Source organism: Chiloscyllium punctatum, chromosome 21 (genome assembly GCF_047496795.1).
Source record: "Chiloscyllium punctatum isolate Juve2018m chromosome 21, sChiPun1.3, whole genome shotgun sequence".
In the NCBI taxonomy this organism is placed as follows: domain Eukaryota; kingdom Metazoa; phylum Chordata; class Chondrichthyes; order Orectolobiformes; family Hemiscylliidae; genus Chiloscyllium; species Chiloscyllium punctatum.
Genome location: NC_092759.1, coordinates 35,805,535 through 35,826,547, shown reverse-complemented (window position 1 = coordinate 35,826,547; position 21,013 = coordinate 35,805,535).

Sequence of the window (21,013 nt, the reverse complement as noted above, 5' to 3'; positions counted from 1 at the left end):
CCACATCTTTCACGTAGTGTGGTAATCCGAACTATACACAATATTCATACAAAGTACTCAAGACTCGACAGGCCTCTTCGTATTGTTGAATCCATAATTCTCAGCCTTGAATTGGATGGTCTGTTTGGTGATTCTCGTGGACAACAAAGAGGCAGAGACATTTGTCAGAGTCTGGAATTATGATGTCAGATTTGGAATGGATGGTAGATATCGTTCCCCAACAGGGCATGAATGAGCCGGAATTTCTATAACAATGGGTTGTTGCTATTGCTGACTGTAATTGAATTCAAATACCACCAGCTGGTCTGAGGGGGAGTGGGGCAGGAGGTGGTGAAGTGGGGGTATTTGAACCCATCGTAAAAACCTGGGGCTCTGATTGCGAGTGTAATGATATTATCAAAATCCCACTGACTCTCCTGAAGTCAGAACTTTCAGGGAGAACACTTAATATTTCTGGTCAAATTATTTGTGGCTGGAAGAGAATAAGAGCAGTTGGATCTGGATGAAACAAAGGTGCAGATGATGGTTTATCCAGCAGCTAGACTGAGACAAAATGGGAGACAAGAGATATTGGTCATGAACAGGATTGGTGCTGGAGTGAATATGCAAATAGATATCATCTTAGATTCTAAGTGCTTGTTGGAGTTATACGCAGTTTGATACCACTTCAGATATTGGCATTAAAATTGTTTGGTTAGGAATGGAGTTTGTGGGCAGAATTCATGACAACGGCTTCCTTTTTTTCCAGTATTTAAATTATGAGGACCGTAAGTTAGTTCAACAAGGTTTATTGAATTCATAGTCAGATACAAAGACTTACCAGGAATAATAGTGAGGAGAGGATAGAAATCAGCTTGAATCAGCAAAGCAGTCTTAAGATCCAACCAATCTTGAGGAAGATTGTAATGACCCGAATATAAACCCCTGGTCAGTACTGGAACATTCCAGTCTATTGTTCCCATATTCTGGTCCATTGTTGCAATATTCCAGTGGATTGTTCTCAAACTCTGATCTCTTCTCTCCCTCATTCTTGAACTTTTGATCCTGCGTAGCGCTGAAGGTGAAGTTCCTACTGATACCATGTGATAACATTGTAAGAGCCCCTTATTAATAGTAAGTAAACCTGTTCGTGAAATAATTTTGGTGCATGGAGACTGACATTAACTACAATCACAGAACGAGCAGGTTCACTTAACCATATTCAAACCAATTTGTTTTATACTGTGGTAAATTAATACATTTGTTCAGTCGGGATGTGATGTCTGAGTGTTTCTGTGGAACGGACACAGCAGTAAAGTAATTATTCTTAACTATTTAATGCTCCATAGACATGGAAGTGTGATTAGAGGACTGAACAGTTTTCAATTACCATGTTTTTACATAAAAGAAGAGAAAAAAAATAAAGAACAGCCAATATAATATAATTAAAATGACGAGGATACTTCCAAAGTCTACCATTTGGAGAGAATAATGTGGTCCTCAGAAACATTGGATTCACACGAAGCAACTAGAATCGAGATGCAAATGGAAAGCACATGGATAGACAACAAAGGTCAGTTTATTAAGCTAGTATCAAAGCCGATCAATGAAGATGGTGCTGTAGATTTTCTTAACTAAAATACAATCAAAGGTTATTTAATAGACAATTTCAGAAAGCTGAGTTAGAAGAAGTGGAGTGTAAATATCCTACAACAATGGCTGACAAAGATAGTTCCACATGGTATCAAAAGAAAAAACATGCTGTTCTTGAGCTCAGTTAAAATTATGGCCTCTCTCTCCCCCTAACTTCCCCTCGTTCTCTCCCCTCCCTTCTCTCCCCTCCCTCTCTCCCTCTCTCACACCCGTCTCTCGAGCCCCTCTCTTTCTGCCCTTCCCTCTCTTCCCTCACTCTGTCACCTCAATCTCCCTCCCCCTCTCATTCCCTCTCACTCCCTCGCTCTCCCCGCGCCTCACCCTCACTCTCTACCCCCTCTCTCTATACCCTCTCACTCTCTCTCCACCTCTCTCTTCACTAACTCTCTCCCCACTCTGTCACCGAACCTTCTCCCCTCTCTCTCCCTCTCTCACGCCCTCCTTCTCTCACCCTCTTACTCTGCCCCACTCTATCCCCCACTCTCTCCCTCACTCTCTACCCCTTCTCCCACACTCTCTCCCCACACTCTCTCCCTCCACTCACTCCCCCATTCTCTCCTCCAGTCACTCTCCCACTCTCTCCCCATCTCTCCCCCTCTCTCTCTCCCCCTCTCTCTCTCTCCTTCTCTCTCCCCCACTCTGTCGCGCCACCCTCTCTCACCCACCAATCTAGCCCCCACGCTCTCACCCCCGCTCTCTCGTCCGGTCTCATTCTCCCCCTCTCTCTCTCCCCCTCCCCCCTCTCTCCCCCCCACCACACTCTCTCTCTCTCTCTCTATCTCTCCCCCTCTCTCTCCCCGCTCACTCTCCCGCTCTATCTTCCTCCTTTCTCTCCACTCTTTCTGCCCCCTCTCCCCCCTCTCTCCCCACTCTCTCTCCCCCTCTTTATCCCCCTCTCTCTCCCCCTCTCTCCCTCTATCTCGCCCGCTTTCTCATCCCCGTCTCGCCCCCCTCACTCGCCACCCTCTCTACCCTTCTCTCTCTCCCCGGTCTCTCTACCCCTCTCTCTCGCATTGTCTCTCTCCCCCCCCTCCCCTCTCTCTCTCCCCCTCTCTACCCACCTTGCCCCCCTCTCGCCCGCCTCTCTCGCCTCCTTTTGCACTCCCACTCTCCCCTCTCTCTACCTCTCCGTCTCACTCTCCCCATCTCTCTCCCCATCTCTCTCCCCATCTCTCTCCCCTCTCTCTCCCGCACTCTGTCCCCCTTTCTGCCCCCTCTCTAACCCGCTCCCTCGCTCCCTTCATCTCCCTCCCCCTCTCTCTCCCTCCGTCTCTCCCCTCTCCCCATCGCTCTCCCCCTCTCTCCCCCCTGATTCTCCCCTCTCTGTCCCCCACTCTCGCCCCTCTAACCCCTCTCTCCTCTCCCCATCTCTCCCCCTCCCTCTCCCCTGTCTCTTCCCCACTCTCTCATCCCCTGTCTCTATCAGATCTCTCTCTACCCCGCTCACCCTCTCTCTCTACCCCTCAAACACTCTCTCTCCCCCTCGCTCTTCACTAACTCTGTTGCCTAAATCTCTCGCCTCTCTCTCTCTCTCCGTCTCTCACTCCCTACCTCTCTCACCCTTTCACTCTCCCCTCTCTCTCCCCTCTCTCCCACACTCTCACCCTCTTTCTTTCCCCCCTCTCCACCTTCCTCGCCCCCTTCCTCTCCTTCCAAATATCTCTCCCCGTCTCTCCCCCCTCTCCCCGTCGCTCTCCCCGTCTCTCTTCCCTTCTCTCTCCCCCTCCCTCTCCCCTCTCTCCCGCCACCTCTCACTACCCCACTCTCTTTCCTCATTCTCTTCCCCCACTCTCACCCCCATCTCTCTCCCCTCTCTCCCCCCGCTCTCACCCCCTCTCTGTCGGCCTCTCTCCCCCTCCCTCGCACCTTCTTCTCCCTCCCCCACTCTCTCCCCATCTCTCTCCCCTTTCTCTCCCCCCACTCTCATCCCCTTTCTGTCCCCCCTCTCTCACCCTCCCTCGCACGTTCCTCTCCCTTCCCCCCTCCCTCCCTGTCTCTCCCTCGCCCTCTCCTCTCTCTCTTTCCCCCTCTCTCTCCCCATCTCTCTCCCCACTCTCTCCCCCTCTCTCTCCCCCACTGTCTGCCCCCTCTCTCTCACCCCCGGCTCTCTCACCCCCGTTCTTTCATCACCTTCCCTCCCATCTCTCTCTCTCTCCCCCACTCCATCTCTCCCCGTCTCTCTCCCTCTCTTCCCTTTTTCTCCCCTCTCTCTCTCTGCCCCCTCTGTCTCCCCCCTCTCTCCCCTCTCTCACCCCCCTCTCTCACCCCCCACTCTCGCTCCCTCTCTCGCCCCATCTCTCCCCCTCTCTCCCTCTGTCTCTCCCGCCTCTCCCCGTCACTCTACCCGTCTCTCTTCCCCCTCTCCCCCTCTCTCTCTCTCCCCCTCTCTTGCCCCCCCCTCTCTCCCCCACTCTCTGCCCCCTCTCTCTAACACCGGCTCTCATACCACCGCTCCCTCAGTCCCTCCCTCTCACCTCTGTCTCTCCCCTCTCTCACCCTCTCTTTCTCTCTCTCGCCCTGTCTCTCCCACACTATCTCTACCCGTCTCTCTCCCTCTCACTCTCCCGCACTCTCTTCCTCCTTTCTCTCCACGCACTCTCTCTCTCTGCCCCCTATCTCTCCTGTCTATCTCCCCTCTCTCTCCCTGCTCTCTCTTCCCCACTTTTTCTCCACACTCTCTCTCACTGTCCCCTGTCTCTCCCCCTCTCACTCTCTGTCTCGCCCCCTCTCTCGCCACCCTCTCTGGCCACCCTCTCTCGCCCCCTCTCTCTCCCCTCTCTCTCACACCCTCTCATCCCCCCTCGCCCGCCTTCTCACTCCCTCTCGTGCCCCCCTCCCCTTTCTCTCCCTCTCACTCTCGCCATCTCTTTCCCCATCACTCTCCCCATCTCTCGCCCCCCTCTCTCCCCACACTCTCTTGCCACTCTCTCACCCCCGTTCTGTCCCCCTTCCACCTCCCTCGCCCCCTTCGTCTCCCTCTCCCTGTCTCTCTCCCCCGTCTCTCCCCCTCTCTCTCCCCTCTCTTTCCCTCTCTCTCACCCCTGCTCTCTCGCCCCCTCTCCCCCGTCTCTCTCCCTCTCTCTCTCCCCCACTCTCTGTCCCGCTCTCTCTCATTCCCCGCTCTCTCGCCCCCGCTCGCTCACCCCCGCTCTCCCGCCCCCTCTCTCCCCTGTCTCACTCTTACCCTCTCTCTCCCCCTTTATCTCTGCCCACTCTCTCCCTCTCACTCTCCCGCTCACTCTTCCCCCTTTCTCTCCACACTCTCTCTCTCAGCCCCCTCTCTCTCCACCTCTCTCTCCCCCCTCCCCCTCTCTCGCCCCCCTCTCTCATTCCCCTGTCTCGCCCCCTCTCTCACCCCCCTGTCTTGCCCCACTCTCTCGCCACCCACTCTCGCCCTCTCTCTTGTCCCTTCTCTCGCCCCCTATCGCTCTCCCCCATCTCTCCACAATCTCTCCCCGTCTCTCTCCCCGTCTCTCCCCCTCTCTCTATCCCCTCCCTCTCCCCCTCTCTCTACTCCTCTCTCCCGCACCCTCACTCTCTCCCTCTCTCTCCCGCTCTTTCTCCCCTCTCTCTCACCCCATCTCGCCCACTTGCCCTCTTTTCACGCCCCCTCTTGTGTGCCCTTTCTCCCCTCTCTCTCCCTCTCACTCTCCCCATCTCTTTCCCCATCTCTCTCCCCATCTTTCTCCCCTCTCTCCGCGCGCTCTGTCCCCCCTCTCTCACCCCCTTTCTATCCCCCTCTCTCCACCTCCCTCGCCCCTTCCTCTCCCTCCCCTCTCTCTCCTCGTCTCTCCCCGTCACTCTCCCCGTCTCTCCCCCCTCCCCCTCTCTCTCCCCTTCTCTCTCCCCGTCTCTCTCTCCCACCCACTCTCTCCCCTCTCTCTCTCCTTCTCTCTCTCATCCCCCTCACACACCCCCACACTCTCCCCATCCAAAGATTTGCCGGTCAGGTGAATTGGCCATGCTAAATTGCCCATTGTGTTAGGTAAGGGGTATGGGTGGGTTGCGCTCCGGCGGGGCGGTGTGGACTTGTTGGGCCGAAGGGCCTGTTTCCACACTGTAAGTAATCTAATCTCTCTTCCCCCACTTTCTCCCCCCGCTCACTGCCCCTTCTCTCCCGCCCTCTCTCCCCTCTCTCCCCCTCCCTCTCTCTCCTTCTCCCTCTCCCACCCACTCCCTCTCCTCTCTCTCCCTCTCTCCTCGCTCACTCACCCCCACACTCTCCCCATCTCTCTTCCCCCACTTTCTCCCCCGGCTCTCTGCCCCCTCTCTCCCGCCCTCTCTCTCCCCCTCCTCCTCCCCCCTCTCTCCCGCTCCCTGTCTCTCTTCTCTCTCTCTGTCTCTCTTCCCCCTCTCTGTCTCTCTCTACCGCCTTTCTCTCTTCCCCCTCTCTCTCCCCATCCCCTCCTCTCTCCCCTTCTCTCTATGGTCTCTCTCAGCCCCTCTCTTGGCACCTCTCTCTCGCACCCCCTCTCTCTACCCCTCACTCTCTCTCTCCCCTCTCTTTTCACTAACTCTCTCCCCCCACTCTGTCACCTAACTCTCTCCCCTCTCTCTCCCTCCCTCCCTAACCCTCTCCCTCCACCACTCTCTCCACCACTCTCTCCCCCCACTCTCTCCCTCTCTCTCCCTCCACTCTGTCCCGCTCCCTCTTCCCCTCCCTCTGTCCGCCTCTCTCTCCTCTCTCTCCCCCACTCTCCCTCTCCCCCTCCCTCTCCCCTCTCTCTACCCCACTCTCGCACCTCCTCTCTCTATCCCGTCTCTCTCTACCCCGCTCACCCTCTCTCTCCCCTCTCTATCTCCCCCTCTCTCCCTCTCTCGATTCTCTGGCCACCTCCCTCTGTTCCCCTCTCTCTCATTTTCTCTCCACTTGACTCTCTCCTCTCTCTCCCCCACTCTTCGCCCCTCTAACACCTCTCTCCCCTCGCCCTCACTCTACCCTCCCTCTCCTCCTCTCTCCCTCCCCCACTCTCACCCCCACTCTCTCCCCACACTGTTTCTCCCCACTCTACCCACTCTCTCCCTGACTCTCTCCCCACACTCTGTCTCCCCTCCTTCTCTCCCCCTCTCTCTCTCCCCCCTCTCTCCCTCCACTCTCTGTCCCCCTCCCTCTTCCCCTCTCTCTGTCCGCCTCTCTCTCCTCTCTCTCCCCCCACTCTCCCCACATCTCTCTTCCAATCTCACCTTCTCTCCCTCTCCCCCCCTCTCCCCTCTCTCTACCCCACTCTCGTACCTCCTCTTTCCATCCTATCTCTCTGTACCCCTCTCTCCCCCTCTCACTCTTCACTAACTCTGTCGCCTAAATCTCTCCCTTCTCTCTCCCTCTCTCACTCCCTCCCTCTACTCTCCCCTCTCTCTCCCTGCACTCTCTTCCCCTCTCTCACCCCCTTTCTGTCCCCCTCTCTCCACCTCCCTCGCCCCCTTCCTCTCCGCCCCCTCTCTCTCCCCGTCTTGCCCCCGTCCCCGTTGCTCTCCCCATCGCTCTCCCCGTCACTCTCGCCCTCTCTCGCTCCCTCTGTCTCACCCCTCTCCCCCACTCTCTTCCCCCAACTCTCTCCCCTGTCTCTCCCCTCGCTCTCACCCCCTTTCTGTCCCCTCATCCCCTTCCTCGCACCTTCCTCTCCCTCGCCCTCTCTTGCCCAGTCTCTCCCCCCTCTCTCTCCCTGAATCTCCCCCCTCTCTCTCTCCCCTCTCTCTTCCCACTCTCTCTTCCCCCACTCTCTCCCCCTCTTTCTCCCCTCTCACTCCCCCCACTCTGATCCTCTTTCTGTCCCCCCTCTCTCACCCTCCCTCGCACCTTCCTCTTCTTTCCCCTCTCTCGCCACGTCAGTCTCCCCCTCTCACTCTCCTCTCTCTCTCCCCCACTCTCTCCCCATCTCTCTCCCCTCTCTTTCCCCCGCTCTCAACCTCTTTCTGTCCCCCCCTCACCCTCCCTCGCACCTTCCTCTCTCTCCCCCCTCCCCGTCTCTCCCCCTCCCCCTGTCTCTCTCCCCCTCCCTCTCCCCCTCTCTCTTCCCCCACTATCTCCCCCTCTCTCTTGCCCTCCCCGTCTCTCCTCCCCCTCCCTATCTCTCTCTCTCTGCCGCCTCACTCTCTTCCCCCCTCTCCACACCCCTCTCACCCCTCTAACCCCTCTCACCCATCTCCCCTCCTCTCTCGCCTCTCTCTACCGTCTCTCTCACCCCCTCTCTCTACACCTCTCTCTTTCACCCACTCTCTCTCTCTTCACCTCTCTCTCTCCCCCCCTCTTCACTAACTCACCCCCACTCTGTCACCTAAATCTCTCCCCTCTCTCTCACACCCTCCCTCCCTAACCCTCTCCCTCCACCACTCTCTCCCTCACTCTCTCTCTCTGCACTCTCTCTCCCCACTCTCTCCCCCACTCTCTCCCCCACTCTGTCCCCACACTCTCTCTCCCCCTCCCTCTCTCCCCCTCTCTCCCCGCCTGTCTCCCTCCACTCTCTGTCCCCCTCCCTCTGTCACCCTCCCTCTGTCCGCCTCTCTCTCCTCTCTGTCCCCCGCTCTCCCCCTCTCTCCGCCTCCCCTTCTCTCTCCCTCCCTCTCCCCTCTCTCTCTACACTGCTCAGCCCCTCTCTCGACCCCCAATCTTTCTCTATCCCTTTCTCTCTTCACTAACTCTCTCTCCCACTCTGTCGCCTAAATCTCTCCCTCTCTCTCCCTCTCTCACTCCCTGCCTCTCATGCTCTCACTCTCTCCTTTCCCTCCCCACTCTCTCCCCCACTCTCTCCCCCACTCTCTTCACCCACTCACACCATCTCTCTCCCCTCTCTCTCTCCCCCTCTCTCTCTCCCCTCTCTATCCAACCCTCTTCCCCCCTCACCATCTCACTCGCCCCCTCTCTCTTTCCCACTCTTTCTCCACTGTCTCCCCCAATCTCACTCCCCCTCTTTCTCTCCCCCTTTCTCTGCCCCCTTTTTTCTCCACATCCCCCTGTCTTTCCCCTTTTCTCCACCCCCACTCTCCCCATCTCTCTCTCCCCCCTCTCTCACACCCTCTCTCTCCCCCTCACACTCTCCCCCTCTCCCCCTGTCTCGCCTCTCCTACTCACCTCTCTCTATCACCCTTTCTCTCTCCTCCCACTCTTTCTCCTCTCTCTCCTCACCTCTCTTGCCCCTCTCTCTCCTCTCTCTCTCATCCCCTCTCTCTCCTCCACTCTCTCCCCCACTCTCTCTCCTCCACACTCTCACCCCCTCTCTCTCCAGCCTCTCTCTCCCCTTCTCTCTCCCCTCTCTCTATCCCTATCTATCCCCCTCTCTCCCACTCTATCCCCCTCTCTCCAGCCCTCTCCCCTTCTCTCTCCCCATTTCTTCACCTCTCTCTCCCCCGTCTCTCTACTCTGCTCTCTCTTCCCCTTCTCTTTACCTCCCTCTGTCTCTCTCCCTCACTCTCTACCCTCTCTTCCGATCCCCCTCCCCTCTCCAACTCCCCTCTTCATCTCCCCTCTCCCAATCTCCACTCTCTTCCCTTCTCCCCCTCCCCTGTCACTCCCTCTCTCACCCACTTTCTCCCCACTCTCTCTCTGTCCCTGCGCTCTCTCCCCTCTCTCTCACCCCTCTTTCACCCCCACTCCCCCATCTCTCCCCTCACTCCCTCCCCTCTCTCGACCCCTCTCTTACCCCCCTCTCCCGCCCACCTTCCTCGATCCCTCCGTCTGCCACCTCTCTCTGCCCCCTCTCTCTGATCCCCTCTCCCTGCCCCCTCTCCCTGCTGCTCTCTCTCTCCCCCCCTCTCTCCCCCTCACTCTGTCCAGCTCACTCTCCATCCTCTCTCTCCCCTCTCCCCCTCTCGCTCCCTCGCCCCTCCTTCTCCTCCGCTCTCCCACTAGCTCTCTAACCCCTCTCTCACTTCCCCTCTCTCTCCGCCCTCTCTCTCCTTGCCTCGCTCTCTATCCCATCTCTCCTCCTCCCCCTCCCTTTCCTCCTCACTCACTCTCTCTACCCCTCACTCTTTCCCCTAACTCTCTCTTCACTAACTCTCTCCCCCAACTCTGTCACAGAACTCTCTCCCCTCTCTCTCTCTCCCTCTCTCACCCCTTCCCTCTCTCAATCCCTCCCTCACTCACCCTCTCACTCTCCCCATCTCTCCCTCCCCCGTCTCCCCCTCTCATCTCACCCGCGCTCACCCCACTCTCTTCCCTCCTCTCTCTCCCCCCTCTCTCCCCTCTCTCCCCTCCTCTCTCCCCTCCTCTCTCTACCCTCCACTCTCTCGCCCCTCTCTCCCCCCTCTCCCCCTCTGTCTCCCCCTCTCACTCTCTCCCCCTTCTCTCCCCTCCTCTCTCTCCCCTCGTCGCTACTCCCCCACCGTCTGTCTCCACGCTCTCTCTACCACTGTCTCCCCCGTCTCTCTCCTCTCTCTTGCCCCCCTCTCTGTGTCCCCCTCTCTTTCTCTGTGCCCCACTCACACTGTCCCCTAACTCTGTCCCCCTCGCACTGTCCCCGCGCTCTCTGTCCCTCCTGTCTCTCTATAACCTCTCTCTCTGTCCCCCCACCTCTCTAACACCCCTCCTCTTCTCCCCCTCCTCTCTGCCCCCCTCCTCTTTGACCCCCTCTCTCTCTGTTCCCCTCTCTCTGTCCCGCCTCTCTGTGCCCCCCTCTGTGTATTCCCCTCTCGCTGTCCCCCTCTCTCTCCGTTCCACTCTGTCTGTCCCCCCCCCTCTATGTCGCCCCTCTCTCTCTATTCCCCTCTCTCTGTCCCCCCTCTCTGCCCCCTCCTCTCTGTTCCCCCTCTCTCTGAACCCTCCTCTCCCTCTGTCCCCATCTCTCTGTCCACCCCTCTCTGTCCCCCTCTATGTCCACCTTCTCTCTTCCCCCACTTTTTACCCCCCTCCTCTCCCCATCTCCCCTCTCCCTCTCTCCCCCACTCTCCTGCCCCCTCTATCTGTCCCTTCTCTCTCTGACCGCCCCTCTCTTTGTCACCCAATCTCTCTCTCCTCTCTCAGACCCTCCATCTCTCTGTCCCCTTCTCTCAATACCCCCTCTCGCTCTGTTGCCCTCGCTCTGTCTCCCTCTCTCTGTCCCCCACTCTCTGTCCCCCTCCTCTCTGTCACCATCTCTCTGTCCACCCTCTCTCTGTCTCCCCTCTCTCTCCGTTCCCCTCTCTCTGTCCCCCATCTCTGTCCCCCCTCTCTCTCGGTTCCCCTCTCTCTGCCCCCTCTCTCTCTGTCCCCCCTCTCTGTCCCCATCCTCGCTGCCACTCTCTCTCTGTCCTCCCTCTCTGTCCCCCCTCTCTCTCCGTTCCCCTCTCTCTGTCCCCCATCTCTGTCCCCCCTCTCTCTCGGTTCCCCTCTCTCTGACCTCTCTCTGTCAACACCCTTTCCGCTCCCATCACCCCTCTCTCTCCGTTCCCCTCTCTCTGCCCCCCTCTCTCTATCCCCTCTCTCTCTGCCCCCCCTCTGTCCCCCCCTCTTCGTTCCACTCTCTCTGTCCCCCATCTCTCTGTCCCCGTCTCTCTGTCCCCCCTCTCTCTCTGTCCCCCATCTCTCTGTCCCTCTCTCTCTGTCCCCCCTCTCTGCCCCCTCCTCTCTGACCCCCCCTCTCTTTGACCCACTTTCTCTGTCCCCCCCTCTCTGTCCCCCACTCTCTGTCGCCCAACTGTCTGTGCCCCCTATTCCTCTGTCCCCATCTCTCTCTCTCCCTCCCTCTAACCCTCCTCTCTCCATCCCTCCCCTCTATGTCCCCCCTTTCTGTCCCACTCTCTCTGTCCCTTCTCTCTCTTCCTCCTCACTCTGTCCCCCCTCCCACTGTCCCCCTCTCTCTGTCCCCAACTCTCTGTCCCCCTCTCTGTCCCCATCTCTCTGTTCCCCCCCTCTGTCGCCTCTCTCTCTGTTCCCCCTCTCAATCCCCCACCTCTGCACGCCCTCTCTCTGTCCCTCCTCTCTTTCTGTTCGCCCTCTCTCTGTCCCCCTCTCAATCCCTCCCCTCTCTGTCACCCCTCTCTGTCCCCCCTCCCTGTCACCCTTATGTCTGTCCTCCCTCTCTCTGTCAACCTTCTCTCTGTCCCCATTCTCTCTCTCCACCCCTCTCTCTCTGTCCTCCTCTCTCTGTCCCCACTCTCTCTGTCCACCCTCTCTCTCTTCCCCCTTCTCTTTAACCCCCTCTCTCTTCCCATCTCTCCCCTACCTCGCTCCACCACTCTCTTGTCCCCTTCTCTCTCTGTCCCCTCCCTCTCTGTCCCCCCCTCTCTGTCCCACCCTCTCTGTCCGTCCCCTCTGTCCCCCTCTCCCTTTCACTCTCTTGGTTTCTCCCGGTCTCTTAGCCCCCTCCTTTCTGTCCCCTCTCTCTCTGCGCCCCCTCTCTGTTTCCCCCACTCTCACAATGTCCCCCCTCTCTCTTTCCCCACTCTCTCTCTGCCCCCTCTCTCTCTGTCCCCCCTCTCTGTCCCCATCCTCGCTGCCACTCTCTCTCTGTCCTCCCTCTCTGTCCCCCCTCTCTCTCCGTTCCCCTCTCTCTGTCCCCCATCTCTGTCCCCCCTCTCTCTCGGTTCCCCTCTCTCTGACCTCTCTCTGTCAACACCCTTTCCGCTCCCATCACCCCTCTCTCTCCGTTCCCCTCTCTCTGCCCCCCTCTCTCTATCCCCTCTCTCTCTGCCCCCCCTCTGTCCCCCCCTCTTCGTTCCACTCTCTCTGTCCCCCATCTCTCTGTCCCCGTCTCTCTGTCCCCCCTCTCTCTCTGTCCCCCATCTCTCTGTCCCTCTCTCTCTGTCCCCCCTCTCTGCCCCCTCCTCTCTGACCCCCCCTCTCTTTGACCCACTTTCTCTGTCCCCCCCTCTCTGTCCCCCACTCTCTGTCGCCCAACTGTCTGTGCCCCCTATTCCTCTGTCCCCATCTCTCTCTCTCCCTCCCTCTAACCCTCCTCTCTCCATCCCTCCCCTCTATGTCCCCCCTTTCTGTCCCACTCTCTCTGTCCCTTCTCTCTCTTCCTCCTCACTCTGTCCCCCCTCCCACTGTCCCCCTCTCTCTGTCCCCAACTCTCTGTCCCCCTCTCTGTCCCCATCTCTCTGTTCCCCCCCTCTGTCGCCTCTCTCTCTGTTCCCCCTCTCAATCCCCCACCTCTGCACGCCCTCTCTCTGTCCCTCCTCTCTTTCTGTTCGCCCTCTCTCTGTCCCCCTCTCAATCCCTCCCCTCTCTGTCACCCCTCTCTGTCCCCCCTCCCTGTCACCCTTATGTCTGTCCTCCCTCTCTCTGTCAACCTTCTCTCTGTCCCCATTCTCTCTCTCCACCCCTCTCTCTCTGTCCTCCTCTCTCTGTCCCCACTCTCTCTGTCCACCCTCTCTCTCTTCCCCCTTCTCTTTAACCCCCTCTCTCTTCCCATCTCTCCCCTACCTCGCTCCACCACTCTCTTGTCCCCTTCTCTCTCTGTCCCCTCCCTCTCTGTCCCCCCCTCTCTGTCCCACCCTCTCTGTCCGTCCCCTCTGTCCCCCTCTCCCTTTCACTCTCTTGGTTTCTCCCGGTCTCTTAGCCCCCTCCTTTCTGTCCCCTCTCTCTCTGCGCCCCCTCTCTGTTTCCCCCACTCTCACAATGTCCCCCCTCTCTCTTTCCCCACTCTCTCTCGGTCCCCCTCTCTCTGTCCCCCCTCTCTGTACCCCCCGCTCTGTCACCCTCCTCTCTTGTCCTCACTCTCTCTGTCATTCTCTCACTCTGTGCCTCCCTCTCCCTCTGTCCCTATTTATCTGTCCACCCTTCTCTCTCTGTACCCCCTCTCTGTTCCCCTCTCTCTGTCCCCCCCCCACTCTCTGCACCCTTCTCTCTGTCCCCCTCTTTCTCTTCCCCCTATCTCTACCCCCCTCTATCCCCTATCACTCCACCTTCTCTCTACCCCCACTCTCTTGTTCCCCTCTCTCTCTGTCCCCCCCTCTCTCTGACCCCTGTCTCTCTCTGACCGCCCCCTCTCTGTCCCCACTCTCTTTGTCCCACTCTCTCTCTGTCCCCCCGCTCTCTCTGTCCTCTCTATCTCTGACCCCTCTCTCTCTGTTCCCCCCCCCACCCCGTCACCCCACTCTCTCTGTCCTCTCTCTCTGTCCCCCTCTGCCGCCCTCTCTCTGTGACACCCACTCTCTCTTTCCCCCACCTCTCTCTGTCTCTCCCGCTGTCTGTCTCCCTATCTTGGTCCCCTGTCTCTCTACCCTTCCTTCTCTCTTTCCCCCCGCGCTCAGTCCGCCCCATCTCTCCCTCTCTCTCTTTCCCCCTCTGTCTCCGCTCTCTGTCACCCCTCTCTCAACCCCCCCCCCCTTTGCCCCCCTCTCTGTCCCCCCTCTCTCTGTTCGCCCTCTCTTTCTGTTCGCCCTCTCTCCGTCCCCCTCTCCGTCCCTCCCCTCTCTGTACCACCTCTCTCTGTCCCACCTCTCTCTGTCCCCTCTCCTTCTCTCCACTCTCTGTCCCCCCTCTCTCTGTCCCCCTCTCTCTGTCCTCCTCTCTCTGTCCCCCCTCTCTCTGTCCCCCTCTCTCTTTCCCCCCTCTCTATATCCCCCCCTCTCTGTCCCTTCTCTCTGTTCCCCTCTCTCTGTTCCCCCCTCCGTCCCATCTCTCTCTGACCCCCCCTCTCTGTTCGCTCCCTCTCTGTCCCCCTCACCATCCCTCCCCTCTCTGTTCCCCCCTCTGTCCCCTCTCTCTCTGTCCCCCCCTCTCTCAATACCCCCTTCTGCACCCCCTCTTTCTGTCCCCCCTCTCTCTCTGTTCGCACTCTCTCTGTCCCACTCTCCGTCCCTCCCCTCGCTGTCCCCCTCTGTCCCCCCGCTCCCTGTCACCCTTCTGTCTGTCCCCCCCTCTCTGTCACCCTCCTCTCTGTCCCCATTCTCTCTGTCCACCCCTCTCTCTCTGTTCGCACTCTCTCTGTCCCACTCTCCGTCCCTCCCCTCGCTGTCCCCCTCTGTCCCCCCGCTCCCTGTCACCCTTCTGTCTGTCCCCCCCTCTCTGTCACCCTCCTCTCTGTCCCCATTCTCTCTGTCCACCCCTCTCTCTCTGACCTCCTCTCTCTGTCCCCCTCTCTCTGTTCCCCCTCTCTCTGTCCACACTCTCTCTCTTCCCCCTCTCTTTACCCCCCTCTCTCTCCCCACCTGTCCCCTACCTCCCTCCCCCCACACTCTTGCCCCCCCCCCTCTCTGTCCCCACTCTCTCTGTCACCCTCTCACTCTGTGCCTCCCTCTCCCTCTGTCCCAATTTCTTTGTCCACCCCTCTCTCTCTGTACACCCCCTCTGTCCACCTCTCTCTGTCGCCCCCACTCTCTGCACCCTTCTCTCTGTCCCCCTCTCTCTCTTCCCCTATCTCTATCCCCCTCTCTATCCGCTATCACTCCCACTCTCTCTCCCCCACTCTCTTGTCCACCTCTCTCTCTGTCCCACACTCTCTCTGCCCCCCTTCTCTCTCTGTCCCCCTCTCTCTCTGTCCTCTCTCTATCTCTGTCCCCCACTCTCTCTGTCCCCCACCTCTCTCTGTCTCTCCCGCTGTCTGTCTCCCTCTTTCGGTCCCCTCTCTCTCTGCCTTTCCTTCTTTCTGTACCTCCGCTCTCAATCCGCCCCATCTGTCCACCTCTCTCTTTCCACACTCTCTCTATCCCCCTCTCTCTGTCCCCCTCTCTGTCCCCATCTCTCTCTTCCCCCCACTGTCCCCCTCTCTCTGTCCCCTCTCTCTCTGTCCCACCTCTCTCTATCCCCCTCTCCGTCTCTCCCCTCTCTGTCCGCCCTCTCTGTCCCCCTTCTCTGTCCCCCTCTCTCTGCCCCCCCTCCGTCCCCTCTCTCTGCTCCCCCCTCCGTCCCCTCTCTCTCTGTCCCCCTCTCTGTTCGCCCTCTCTCTGTGCCCCTCTCCATCCCTCCCTTCTCTGTCCCCCCTCTCTGTCCCCCCTCTCTCCGTCACACTCCTCTCTGTCCCCATTCTCTCTGTCCAACCCTCTCACTCTGTATCCTCCTTTCCCTCTGTCCCCATCTCTCTGTCCACCCCTCTCTTTCTCTCTGTCCCTCTCTCTGTCACTCTCTCTCTGTCCCTCTCTCTCTGTCCCCCCACTCACTGTCCCTCTCTGTCTGTCCACCCTCTCTCTCTTCCGCCTCTCTATATCCCCTCTCTCCCCATCTTTCCCCTACCTCGCTTCTCCCACTCTCTTGTCCCTCTCTCTCTCTGTCCCCTCCCTCTCTGTCCCACCCTCTCTCTGTCAGTCCCCTCTGTCCCCCTCTCTCTGTCCTCCTCTTTCTTTCCCCGCTCTCTCTGCCCCCCTCTTTTTGTCCCCCTCTCTCTTCGCCCCATCTCTCTGTCCCCCTCTCTCAATATCCCCCCTCTCTCTGTCCCCACTCTCTCTGTCTCCCTCTCTCTCTGTCCCCCCTCTCTGTACCCACCGCTCTGTCACCCTCCCCTCTGCCCCCTCTCTCTCTGTCACCCTCTCACTCTGTCCCTCCCTCTCCCTCTGTCCCCATCTCTCTGTCCACCCCCTCTCTCTGTTCCCCTCTCTCTGTTCCCCTCTATCTGTCCCCCATTCCCTGCACCCCTCTCTCTGTCCCCCTCTCTTCCCCCTCTCTCTACCCCTCTCTCTCCACTGTCACTCCACCCTCTTTCTCCCACCACTCTCTTGTCCCCTTTCTCTCTCTCCCCCTCTCTCTCTGATCCCCCATCTCTCTCTGACCGCCCCCTCTCTGTCCCCTTTCCCTCTGCCCCCTTCTATCTGTCCCCCCTCTCTCTGTCCCCTCTTTCGTTGCCCCTCCCTCTCTCTGTCCCCCTCTCTCTCTCCTTCCCCCCTCACTCTCATTCTCCCTCTCTCTGGCACCCTCTCACTCTGTGCCTCCCTCTCCCTCTGTCCCCATTTATCTGTCCACCCCTCTCCCTCCGTTCACTCCTCTCTCTGTCCCCCTTTCTCTGCCCCCCATCCACCCGCTCTCTCTCCCTCTCTCACTATCCCCCTATCTTTGTTTCCCTCTCTCTGTCCCCACTCTCTCTGTCCCCTTCTCTCTTTGTCCCCCCTCTCTCTCTGTCCCCCTCCCTAATTGTCCTCCCCTCTCTCTGTACCCCCCTGTTCTCCTCTCTTTGTACAGCTCTCTCTGCCCCCTCTGCCGCCTCTCTCTCTGTGACCCCCACTCTCTCTATCCCCCCATTTCTCTCTGTCTCTCCCGCTCTCTGTCCCCCTCTCTCGGTTCCCTCTCTTTCTGCCCCTCCTTCTCTCTGTCCCCCCACTCTCAGTCTGCCCCCTCTGTCCCCTTCTCTCTTTCCCCCTCTCTCTGTCCCTCCCTCTCTGTCCCCCTGTCCGTCCCTCTACTGCATCCCCGTCTCTCTGTCTCCCATCTCTTACTGTCCCCACTCTCTCTGCCCCCTCTCTCTGTATCCCCTTCACCCTGTACACCCCATCTTTTCCCCCCTCTCTGTCCCCCCTCTCTCTGTACCACCTCTCTCTGTCCTCCCTCTCTCTCTGTCTCCCTCTCTCTCTGTCCCCCTCTGTCTTTTCCCCCCCTCTCTCTGTCCCCCTCTCTCAGTCCCCCTCTCTGTCCCCCGCTTCTCGGTCCCAGCCCTCTCTCTGTCCCCCTCTCTCTGTCCCTCTCTCGGTCCCTCTCACTCTGTCCCTCTGACTCTGACCACCCTCTCTCTGTCCCCCCTTCCTCTGTCCCCCTCTCTGTCACCCCCTCTCCCTGTCCCCCCCTTTACCCCTCTCTCTGCCCCCGTATCTTTCCCCCCACTCTGTCCCACGTCTCTCTGTCCCCTTCACTCTCTGTCACCCTTCTCTCTGTCCCCTCTCTCTCTGTCCCCCCCCCTCTGTCCCCCCTCTCTGTCCCCCTCTCTGTCACCCCCTCTCCCTGTCCCCCCCTTTACCCCTCTCTCTGCCCCCGTATCTTTCCCCCAACTCTGTCCCACGTCTCTCTGTCCCCTTCACTCTCTGTCACCCTTCTCTCTGTCCCCACTCTCTCTGTTCCCCCCTCTATCTGTCCCCATCTCAGTCCCCATCTCCGTCCCTCCCCTCTCTGTCACCCTCTCTCTGTCCCCCCTCTCTCTGACCCCTCTCTCGGGCCCCCCCTTCCCACTTTCTCGGTCCCAGCCCTCTCTATGTACCCCCTCTCTTTGTCCCCTCACTCTCTCTGTCCCCCCTCTCTCTCTATCCCTCTCTCTCTGTCCCCCTCTCTCTCTCATTCCCCCTCTCGGTCCCACTCTCTCTGTCCCCCTCTCTCTGTGTCCCCCTCTCACTCCATCCTCTCTCTACCACCACCCTCTCGGTCGCCCCGTCCCCCCTCTGTCCCCCAATCTCTCCATCCCCCATTCTCTGTCCCCCTCTCTCTATCCCTAACTCTCTCCATCCCCCACTCTCTGTCCCCCACTCTCCGTCCCCCACTCTCTGTCCTCCTCTCTCTGTTCCCCATTCTCTGTCTCCCTCTCTCTATCCCCCTGCTCTCTGTCCCCCCTCTCTCGCCCGTTCTCTCTGTCCCCTCTCTCTCTGTCCCCCTCTCTTTGTCCCCCTCTCTCTGTACCCCCTCTCTCTCTGTCCCCTATCTCTGTCCCCATCTCTCTGCCCCCCTCTCTCTGTCACCCTCTCTCTCCCGTTCTCTCTGTCCTCATCTCTCTGTCCCCCTCTCTCTGTCGACCGCTCTCGCTGTCCCCCTCTCTGTCCCCACGTGCTCTCTGTCCCCCCGTCTCTGTGTCCCCCTCTCACTCCCTCCTCTCTCTGTCACCTCCCTCTCTGTCTACCCGTTCCCCCCTCTGTCTCCCACTCTCTCCCTCGTCCTCCCCTCTGTCCCCCACTCTCTCCATCCCCCACTGTCTGTCCCCCCTCTCTCTGTCCCCCACTCTCTGTCCCCCTCTCTCTGTCCCGCACTCTCTGCCCCCTCTCTCTGTTCCCCCTCTCTTTGTCCCCCTCTCTCTGTCACCCCCCTCTCTCTGACCCGTCTCTCTGTCCTCCTCTCTCCGTCCCCTCTCTCTGTCCCACACTCTCTGTCCCCCATTCTCTGTCCCCCACTCTCTGTCCCGCTCTCTCTGTTCCCCCTCTCTTAGTCACCCTCTCTCTGTCCCCCCTTCTCTCTGTCCTACTCTCTCTGTCTCCCACTCTCTGTCCCCTCTCTATACACCCCTCTCTCTCCCCATCTGTCCCCTACCTCGCTCCCCCACTCTCTTGTCCCCCTCTCTCCCTGTTCCCTCCCTCTCTGTCCCCCCTCTTTCTGTCCCCCACTCTCTGTCCCCTTCTCTCTGTCCCCCACTCTCTGCCCCCTCTCTCTGTTCCCCCTCTATCTGTCCCCCCTCTCTCTGTCCTCCTCTCTCTGTCCCTTCTCTCTGTCCACCACTCTCTGTCCCCCACCCTCTGTCCCCCTCTCTCTCTGTCCCCCCTCTCAGACCTCTCTCTATACACCCCTCTCTCTCCCCATCTGTGCCCTACCTCGCTCTCCCCACTCTCTTGTCCCCCTCTCTCCCTGTTCCCTCTGTCTCTGTCCCCTCTATCTCTGTCCCACCCTCTCTGTCCCCACTCTCTCTGTCCATCCCCTCTGTCCCCGTCTCTCTTTTCTCCTCTTTCTGTCCCCCTCTCTGTTCGCCCCCATCTCCCTGTCCCCCTCTCTCAATATCCCCCCTCTCTCTGTCCCCACTCTCTCGCTGTCCCACTCTCTCTGTCCCTCCCGCTCTGTCACCCTTCACTCTGTCCACAATCTCTCTGTCACCCTCTCACTCTGTCCCTCCCTCTCCCTCTGTCCCCATCTCTCTGTCCACCCTCTCTCTCTCTGTACCCCTCTCTCTGTTCCCCTCTCTCTCTGACCCCCTCTCTCTGTCCTCTCTTTCTTTGCCCCTCCCACTCTCTGTGCCCCTCTCTCTCTCTCTCCCCCCCCTCTCTCTCTTTCTCCCCTCTCTTTGGCACCCCCTCTCTCTGTCCCCAATCTCTCTCTTGTCCCCACTCTCTTGTCCCCCTCTCTCTCTCTGTCCCCCTCTCTCTTGACCCCCTCTCTCACTCTGACCGCCCCCTCTCTGTCCCCCTTCTCTCTGTCCCCCCTCTCTCTGTCCTCTCTTTCTTTGCCCCTCCATCTTTCTGTCCCCCCTCTCTCTCTCCGTCCCCCCTCTCTCTTCCCCCTCTGCCCCCTCTCTCTGACCCCCTCTCCCTCTGTTCCCTCCTCTCTCTGTCACCCTTTCTCTTCCCCCCAGTCACCCCGCTCTCTGTCCTCCTCTCTCTGTCCCCCTCTCTCTGTCCCCACTCTCTCTGCCCCCCCAACTCTCTCTGTCTCTCCCGCTCTCTGTCCCCCTCTCTCGGTCCCCTCTCTCTCTGCCCCTCCTTCTCTCTGTCCCTCCGCTCAGTCCGCCCCCTCTGTCCCCTTCTCTATTTCTTCCTCTCTCTGTCCCACCTCTCTCCATTTCCCGTCCCCCTCTACTGCGCCCCCGTCTCTCTGTCTCCCCTCTCTTACTGTCCCCACTCTTTCTGCTCCCCCCGCTGTCTCCCCTTCTCCCTGTACCCCCCTCTGTTCCCCCTCTCTCTGTCTCCCCTCTCTCTGTACCACCTCTCTCTGTCCTCTCTCTCTCTCTGTCCTCCTCTCTCTCTGTCCCCTCTCTATATCCTCCCTTCTTTCTGCCCCCCTCTCTCAGTCCCCCTCTCTGTCACCCCCTTCTTGGTCCCAGCCCTCTCTCTGTCCCCCACTCTCTGACCCCTCTCTCATTATGTCCTCCCCTATTTCTCTCTCTCTTCCTCAACATAGCTCTCCCTTGCCTCTCTCTCGCTCTCTCTGTCTCTCCCTGTTCCTTCACTCTCTCTCCACTTCTCTCACTCTCGATCCCCCTAACTCAGTCTCTCTTTCTCCCCACCTCCCTCTGTTTCTCTCTGACAAAATCTCTTTCCATCCTGCCCCCCCTCCCTCTCTGATGCAATCTGTCTCCCTGACGCGTCTCTCTCCCTCTGATCCAGAGATTGGGGAGGGGGTTAGTACCCACGAAACAACTGAAATCCTGTCCCACTCACGACAGGAATTGGGGAGGTCAGGTTGGAGTGGGCAGGGTTCAGAGGGAGTTAAACCTAGCCCCTGAGTTCAGGTCGCGGTGCCCTCCCCTTCCCTGAGGACCAGGACTGGGGTTGAGTCTGTCTCTCTCCAGCTCATCTTCTCCAACACAAAGACACGCAACAACATCGGTCACTCTGCTGCTCGGCACGCTTTAATCAACATTTTTATTGGTTACAAATGGAAGTGATTGATACAGTCAGTGGGATGGTGCCTTTTCTCACTGGCCCCTGAGTTGTGAGAAACATTGAAATGTTTCCCTGTAACCACCCTGTGGGATAAGGATGGACAAACCAGCACTACCCTCAGTCTGTTACCATAGTGACAGGCTGCTCCATCACTGAAACACTGAACTGAAATGAGAAAATCCCGGATGGATTGATTAATGAGGGAATTTGATGGATGGATGGATTTGTGTGAAGGAATATTTCAGCACAT